Source organism: Octodon degus, unplaced genomic scaffold (assembly GCF_000260255.1).
Source record: "Octodon degus isolate 3935 unplaced genomic scaffold, OctDeg1.0 scaffold00082, whole genome shotgun sequence".
NCBI lineage: Eukaryota > Metazoa > Chordata > Mammalia > Rodentia > Octodontidae > Octodon > Octodon degus.
Genome location: NW_004524658.1, coordinates 10,807,900 through 10,815,926, shown reverse-complemented (window position 1 = coordinate 10,815,926; position 8,027 = coordinate 10,807,900). Strand labels below are relative to the sequence as shown.

General features: G+C 43.8%; 1 protein-coding gene across 2 annotated transcripts in view; it reads left to right on the top strand.

Moving 5' to 3' along the window:
• Window positions 1-420: 420 nt before the first annotated feature.
• Window positions 421-8,027, top strand: part of Nmi (N-myc and STAT interactor) — a 32,857-nt gene continuing 25,250 nt past the window's right edge. The window contains exon 1 of one of the 2 annotated variants that reach the window (XM_023721326.1): window positions 421-856. The gene's annotated coding sequence lies outside the window, so the exon portion shown is untranslated. Of the gene's footprint in view, window positions 881-8,027 lie in introns of both variants that reach the window. The other variant, XM_004636678.2, reaches the window with a different exon arrangement.

The following is an 8,027-nucleotide window of genomic DNA, read 5'->3' as shown; positions in this document are numbered from 1 at the left end:
CAGGAATTTTGAGGGGGATGTAAACATTAAATCCATTGCACATGTCTTTGGGTTATTTCTCCTGACTTTTTGTTCCAGTCCAGTTCCTGTACCTTTAAGAACCAACTCAGTCTTCTTGTGTTCTGTGAAGGAAACTTTTCCTGACCTTGACCTTATCAGGTAGAGGTTATTAGATTACATTCTCCTTCATCTTTTATTATTCCTTGTTTCCTACATCTCCATAGTACACATTACACTGTGTGGAACACTGGTGTGTGTGTGTGTGTGTGTGTGTGTGTGTGTGTGTACTGCAAGGAGCTTATTGCTGCTGTCTGATCACAGATGAATGTAAAACATACATCTTCTATCTGCACAGATTTCCTTGAGGCATCCAAGGCACAGACATAGTATTTACGAGTGGTAGACACCCGAGAAGTAACTTTTATCTTAGATGGTACGGTTTAGTAAAGGGTTACTCAAATTATTCCATTAGAAACAAAAAAACCCCTACAAGTGTATTTTTCCGAAAACATTTCCTAAATTGAGCATTTGTAGAGACTTCCAGCCTTCTGAGATAACGCCAGCATGACAGAAAGAAAACAAAAACAAAAAACAAACAAAAAAATCCTGAACCATGTATTACAAATCGAAAGTGAAATTAGGCACAGCTTTTTGTTTCTGTTCCTGGCTAGTCACTGGAGACAGCTTTGGTGTTTCAAGCAATGGTGAAATTTGAAAGATAAAATCTCCATTCGAAGTTTTCATTTTCTTTTCACTTCTCCTGCGTTTTTTTTTTGAAGGACCCACGCCAGGGTCGCGGGTTCCGTGGACGCCGCAGATCGCAGGCCCGGCCCTCGGTTCCCGGAAGGCGGCGCAGGTCGGGCAGCTGGCGGCCGCGGCGGTGAGTGGGGCGGAGGGCGGGCGGCGGGTCCCCCTCGGTCCCCGGCGGCGCAGGACCTCACGCACAGGGCTGTGTTCGCTGTGTTTCATTAGGAAACGGAAACTTAGCGTGAGCCGGTCTCCCATGGTTCTCTCGGTGCCTCAGGGCCAGCGCTCGGGCGGGTTCGAGACTCTGCTCCCCGGCACAGGCAGGCATAGTCCTGCAGGCAGCCTCGCGGTGACACGACGCAGCACGGTTCTCTCTCTCTCATTCTCCCTCGTTCTCTCTCCCTCTCCCTCCCTCTCTCCCACTCTCCTCTCCCTCCCTCTCTCTCCTCGCTCCCTCCCTCTTTCTTTCTGGCCTCTCTCCCTCACTCCCTCTCTCCTCTCTCCCTCCCCCTCTCTCTTCTCTCCCTCCCTCTTTCTTTCTCTCCTCTCTCCCTCACTCCCTCTCTCCTCTCTCCCTCCCTCTCTCCTCTCCTCTCCCAACCCCCCTCTTTTGGTAGAAGGATCCAAAGGAAAATATTACAGTTAAATACAGGTTATGGGAGGCCATAAGTTTCGACTTAGTTCGTGCACCTGGGCTCCAAGAGAATAGGCTGAAAATCAAAATGGGCTCAGCCATGGTAAAGAGCCAGTAATACTTTCTGAGAAACTAAGAGAAGGCCAGGTCTCCTAAACTGGACACTTTCCAGCCACATGCTAATGAAGTTCCCTGGCTCTAGTCCTGACAAAAAATAGCCTGAAGGTAACCAGCCAGTTATCTATCCATTGTTCTACTTACAGAAAAAGTAACATTGAAATGAGCCCACACTTTCTGTTCTGTTTTTTTTTTTTTTAGCTCTTTCTGTAAAAAAGCTGGGGAACACTCTTAGTTCCTCACCCCTTGAACCCAGGACCTTTGCCCAGAGCTAATTTCAGACAGGGTCTCCCTAAGTTACTCAGACTGGGCTTGAACTTGAGGTCCTCCTGCTTCAGCCTTCCGGAGTGCTATAATTCCAGGCCTGTACCACCGTGCGGGCTTGCACAGTCTGTCTTACAGAATGCAGTATTGTAGGCTTCAAGAATGGCAAAAGCTGGGGGCTGGTGAGATGGCTCAGTGGTCTAAAGCACCTACTTAGAACAAGCTAAGCTAAGCAAAAGCACAGCAACCAACAAGCTAAGCTAAGCAAAAGCACAGCGACCGAGGTTCAATCCCCAGCACCACATGCCAGCCAGCCGCGCCTCCTGGTGGGCTGAGCTGGCCACACACACACACACACACACACACACACACACACACTAAATAAATAAATAAATAAATAAATAAAAAAAAGAATGGTAAAAGCCAGCAAAGGCCTTTAAAATAAATTGTGTGATTTTGACTTTGATACTTTTTTCTTGCCAACCCTCTCTACCCTCTCTGACATAGATACAGGAATATTTAATCATATATGCCATATATGTCGAGGCCCAAAAGTAATGGGTGTATTAGGAAAATAGGAGGATGGTGGTTGGTATTATTATTATTTTTTTACTGCTGTAACAAATGACATGGACAGTGATGACACACACACTTTTGTTTCTAGTAGTAATCTGTAGGTTAATGGTCCTACCCAGGTCTCTCAGAGCTAAAGGCAAGGTTTTGGCCTTCAGGATGAATCCCCATCTTACCTCTGGTGTCTACCCTGCTTGGATCAGAGTGCTTCCTTCATTTTCAAAGCTGGTGATGTAACATCTCGGCCCACTTTTTTGTGTTCACATCTCCCTCAGACTCTCTTTGGATTTGGCTTTCACTTTTTATTTCATGTTTTGAGATAGGTTCTTGTAGTGTTGCCCAGGCTGGTCTCAGCTCCTGGGGTCAGGTGATCCTCTTGCTTCAGTCTCCCAAGAAGCAGGACCTACAGGTGTCTCCCAACGCAGCCAGCTTCCTCTTGGTGAGGACCCTCTCGCAAGAGAGCCTCCATGGATAATCCACACTGATCTACATTTTTTTTTTTTTTTTCTGGAACCAGGGATTGAACTCAGGCTCTTGCACTTGCCAAGGAAGCACTTATTCCAGTGAGCCATCTCCCCAGCCCTGATCTACATATTTTAAAGACAGCTGAGTAGCAACCTGAATTCTATCTAGACCAGTGATGCTGAAGAGCCGATTACCCAAAATGTAACCCAAAACCCACTTACTTAGCAGAGCCAACACTGTAATTAAACCTGAATACTGAAGTTTTAGTTTAGAAAAAAACCAATTTATATGCTGACATATTTTGTCTTAGAAAAAAAAAATAACGTGTGCCATAGGTTCATCTCCACTGAGCTAGAGCCTTAATTCTCCTTTACAGTATAATCTAATATTTTCAGTTTCTTGGGATTAGGGTATGGGCATTTGAAGGGGATTTTCATTTTGCTTGCCACATGATTGCATTGAAGGAAAGAATTACCATACATATATCTCAGTGCAAAGCCCGAGATTATTCAGCTGGTAAAGGTGCCAAAGAATGCTGGGGGTGTTGGTTGCAAAGTAAACTGAGAGCTTTTAATACACACTTTAAACATCAGCATTGTGACAATAATTTTAAAAGCAATGGAATAATGTTACAGTTTCTATCTTTTGGAAATATAATAATGCGGAAGACTTCCTATGTGGGGGATGTATTGCGGAGCATAAACACCCAAGTCAAGACTGGACAGCGTTCTATGAGCTGAGTAAGGCTGTGCAGTGCGGGGGCTTTGCAACGACTGGACACAGATGCAGCACTAATTAAAGTGGCTGGAAAGAGATGAAGGGAGGTGGAGTAAGGTCCTTTGGGGAAGTCAGAAGAGGCTTCAAGAGCTCGGAGGTCGTTTGGAGTGGGCCTTACAGGGCGTTACTAGGTGGAGTCTAAGTGTAGGACTCGAGGAGGCACGTGAACACTGAGGTGGGAGAGAAGGTCCTTCAAGGAACCCTGTAGCTTGGTCACCAGGCTGTTTCATGGTGGGTGAGTTGGGATTAGCCTGTGCCACACCTGGCAAGCACACTGCTGATGCCTGCTTACAACTCAGGTGCATCTTCTGGATTTACAACCTGCCCCTTGGATTTCTTTATTTTCCTTTTTCTCTTTTTGAAACAGTGTCAGGCTATACAGTTCAGGCTGGCCTTGAGCTCACTTTGCAACCCAGCCTGGTCTCAAACTCGCAACAATCTTCCTGTCTCAGTCACCCGGGGGCTGGGATTGCAGATGTGCACCACCATGCCCAGTCTGCCACTTGTATTTATGACCTATCTTTTTTTTTTTTTTTAAGACACGTTTATTCAGCGTCATGATCAGACTATTACATTTAGCAATCAACAGCATGGATACAAAAAAAGGTCTATGTTAAAACCCTTTGTTGGAATGCTTTACACTTTCCATAGAACAGAAACTAAAATAACCTGTTATACAATTAGTCACAAATACAGTTCTTGAGTTTTTTGCCCATATGCATGAGTATTACCTAAACCACGTCTTCTTTGTAGCAGCGAGGCCCTGCCACCACTGTGCTTCGCTGAGTTCACAAATCTGTTGTAACCTGTAGCTTCCCTGTCACTCCTCTGGCTCTCCTCTCCTGCTAAGCTTTGTTTCCTGGAAGTGTTTAAAACCTTCTGGCACTGCCATAGCTACTGCTGCTGCTGGAGTTACCATAGCCACCTTGATTTCGTGGTTTGGTAAAATATTGGCCTCCACCTCCATAGGAGCTTCTGCCTCCAATTTCCCTTCACGGGTCCGAAATTTGAAGACTGACTGTTGTAACTGCCAAATTCATTATAGCTTCCAGCACCTCCATAATTGCTTCCACCACCACCGCCAAAGCCACCTCCGCCTCCTCTGTTGTTATAGCTGCCACTCCCGCCATAGCCACTGCCCTGGTTTCCATAACCCTGTCCACCACTTCCATAGCCTCTGCTTCCTCAGAGTAACCAGGGCTGCCTCTTCCATAACCACCATCATTGCCAAATCCATTGTAGCCATCTCCACTACCACCATATCCACCCCCACCACGGCTGCCACCAAAGCCACCTCGACCACTGAAGTTTCCTCCGTGACTGAAACTGTGATTGCCACCAAAACCTCCTCCACGACCACCACCAAAGTTTCCAGAATCACTTTGACCTCTTTCGCTAGATGACGCACTAGCCATCGCCTGCTGGGACAGGGCTTTCCTCACTTCACAGTGTGGCATTTTTGAATGAAAGTCTTATCCACAGAATCATGGTCATCAAACGTTACAAAAGCAAAGCCTCTCTTTTTTCCACTGCCTTGATCAGTCATAATTTCAATCACTTCAATTTTTCCATATTGTTCAAAATAATCTCATAGGTGATGTTCTTCAGTATCTTTTTTTTTTTCCAAAGTTTTATTGATAAACAGATAGCTATGAGACAGTTTCAAATCAAATCGGAAGTACAGTTTCAACAAATAATACACTGCATATATTCTTCTTTCAGTATCTTTTTTAATGCGACCAAAAAGGATCTCCTTCATTGTTAAGTGGGCACCTGGTCTTTGAGAATCTTCTCTTGAGACAACTCTCTTTGGTTCCACAACTCTTCTATCCACTTTGTATGGCCTTGTATTCATGGCTGCATCCACCTCCTCCACAGTGGCATAAGTGACAAACCCAAAGCCCCTGGAATGCTTGGTGTTCGGGTCTCTCATTCCCACGCAGTCTGTGAGTGTTCCCCATTGCTCACAATGGCTCCTCAGTCTCTCATCAGTTGTTTCAAAGCTCAGCCCTCCGATGAAGAGCTTCTGTAGTTGTTCGGGCTCCTTGGGAGACTCTGACTTAGACATGACGGCAGTCGGAAGAGAGCCTGATGATGCTTCCTCCGCGGTGTCCACCAGCAGCTATGACCTATCTTTTTTTTTGGTAACAGTCTATGCATTGTTCATACGTAGCCTTAGTGTTCTTTTGTACAGTACAACCTTGTTTATATAGTACTGTAACTTTTGTGGATCATACTGTACAGTGCAGTACTGTAGTTTTATGTTGTTATAAATTACACTGCTGCATTTAAGAGCTACGCAAATAAAAACAAAGTCATCAACTTTCAGTTTCCTTTGGCCATTTCCTTTTTCTTTCTTTCTTTTCTTTTTTTTTCCCATTTGTGTATTTGGTACAGGGTCTCACTGCACAGATTGGACTAGTGGTGATCCTCCTGTTTTCAGCCTTCCCAGTGCTGGGATTACAGGTGTGCCCTACCATGCCTGGACTCCCTTTGGCCATTTCTTTAATTTTCAGATTGTATATGCTATATACAGATTCTCCCAGTGCACCCTGAGGGTGAGGCGGGCACAGCACACAGGGGATCTTACCCCCATCCCAGCGTCTGCCTAAGCAGGCGCTTTAGTCCTCTGAGCTATCTGGCCAGCCCTTTACAGTTTCTTTTTTCTTTTTTTTTTTTTTTAAATAATTTTATTTATTTATGTGTGTGTGTGTGGCCAGCTCCGCCCACCAGGGGGCGGGGCTGGCTGGCATGTGGTGCTGGGGGATTGAACCGCGATCCCTGTGCTTTGCTAAGCTTGTTCTAAGTAGGTGCTTTAGACCACTGAGCCATCTCACCAGCCCCCCTTTACAGTTTCTTATTTAGTGACCAATTATGTCACCTATTCATAAGACCATAACTTGGTCATTAAATGAAAAAATATCTGGATATAGTTTAAGAATATATCTCTGTATCCATAGTTATCATCTCAAACCACCTCAGACTTGCAGAAAACTTACAAGAACAGTAAAACAACTTTTCTCTGACTTATTCAGGAAATACATTTCCAGCCTATCATTCTGAAATAATTAAATGTATATTTACTACCAGAAAAATGTGTGCTCTGTGTAACCACAATACAGTCACAAAATAAAAAAAATTATTATTGGTGCTTACTAACATTCAATTCAAGTTTTACCATTTGTCCCAGTATCAGAATCTTAAATTGCATGTAATTATAGTATCTCTTCTGTCACCTTTTGTCTGGAAGATTTTCTTGTCTTTCAGAAATTGAGGGCCTGCGAGATAGCTCAGAGGACTAAGTGCCTGGTCAGGCAAGTGCAGGGACTAAAGTTCAGTCCCACATGCTGCACAGGCCCTGACCCCAGGTGCACCAAGCCTTGCACCAAACTGGGCGTGGTGGCACATATCTGTAATTTTAGCACTGGGAAGGCTGAAAACAGGAGGATTGCTATGTGTCCAAGCTGTGTAGTGAGACCCTGTACCATAGATTTGATACTTTTCTCTTATTTTTGACACAGGGTCTCACTCAGGCTGCTCTTGAACTCACTGTGTAGACCAGCCTAGCCTCAACCTAGTAGTGATACTCCTGCTTCAGCCTCCTGAATATTGGGATTGCAGGCATATGCCAACACACCTGGCTGTTGAGAATTATTTTAAAACTTAGATATTTCTTACTGCACATAAATATCAGTTTATTTATTTATTGGTTCCAGGAACTGGACTCAGGACCTTGTGCTTGCCCGGCAGGTGCGGTGCTGTTCAATTATATCCTGGGCCCTGAAATTTCAGTTTGTTAATGTAGCCTTGGACACAGTTTTCTATTTTACCAATGGCTTTAATCTTTAGCACTGTTAATTTATTTTATTTTTCATTTTCCCCCTAATATTTTTATTAGTATATGTTTATAACACATAATGTTTACACTCTTCACAGGGACCTGGCACATGGACCCCTAGATCTCAAGTTTTTAATCATTTTGTAGGTTTTGTCTTCACTCTGTTGTGTCTTTTGCTGCGGAGAAGACTTGTAATTTAATATGATTCCATTTGTTGACTTGTGATATTTTATCTTGTACAGCTGGGCTTCTGTTCAGCAAGTCTTACCATGTTTATATCTTTGAGTGTTACCTATTTTGTCTTCTAGTGGGGTGTGTCTGTTCTAACATTTGATTCTTTCATCTATTTTGATTTTAATTCTGTACATGGTTAGAGATATTGGTCTAGATTCAATCTTCTCGCTGTCAATGCCACTTTTCCTAACATCGTTTATTAAAGAAGCTGTTTTTTTCCAGTGTATGTTTTGACTCCTTTGTCAAAGATCAAAGAGTTGAATATGCTTGGGGTTGTTTCTCCGTTCTTTATTCTATTCTTTTGATCCTTTTGTCTGTTTTGTGCGAGTACTATGCTGTTTCTATCACAACAGCTTTTTTTTTTTCTACAGTTTTATT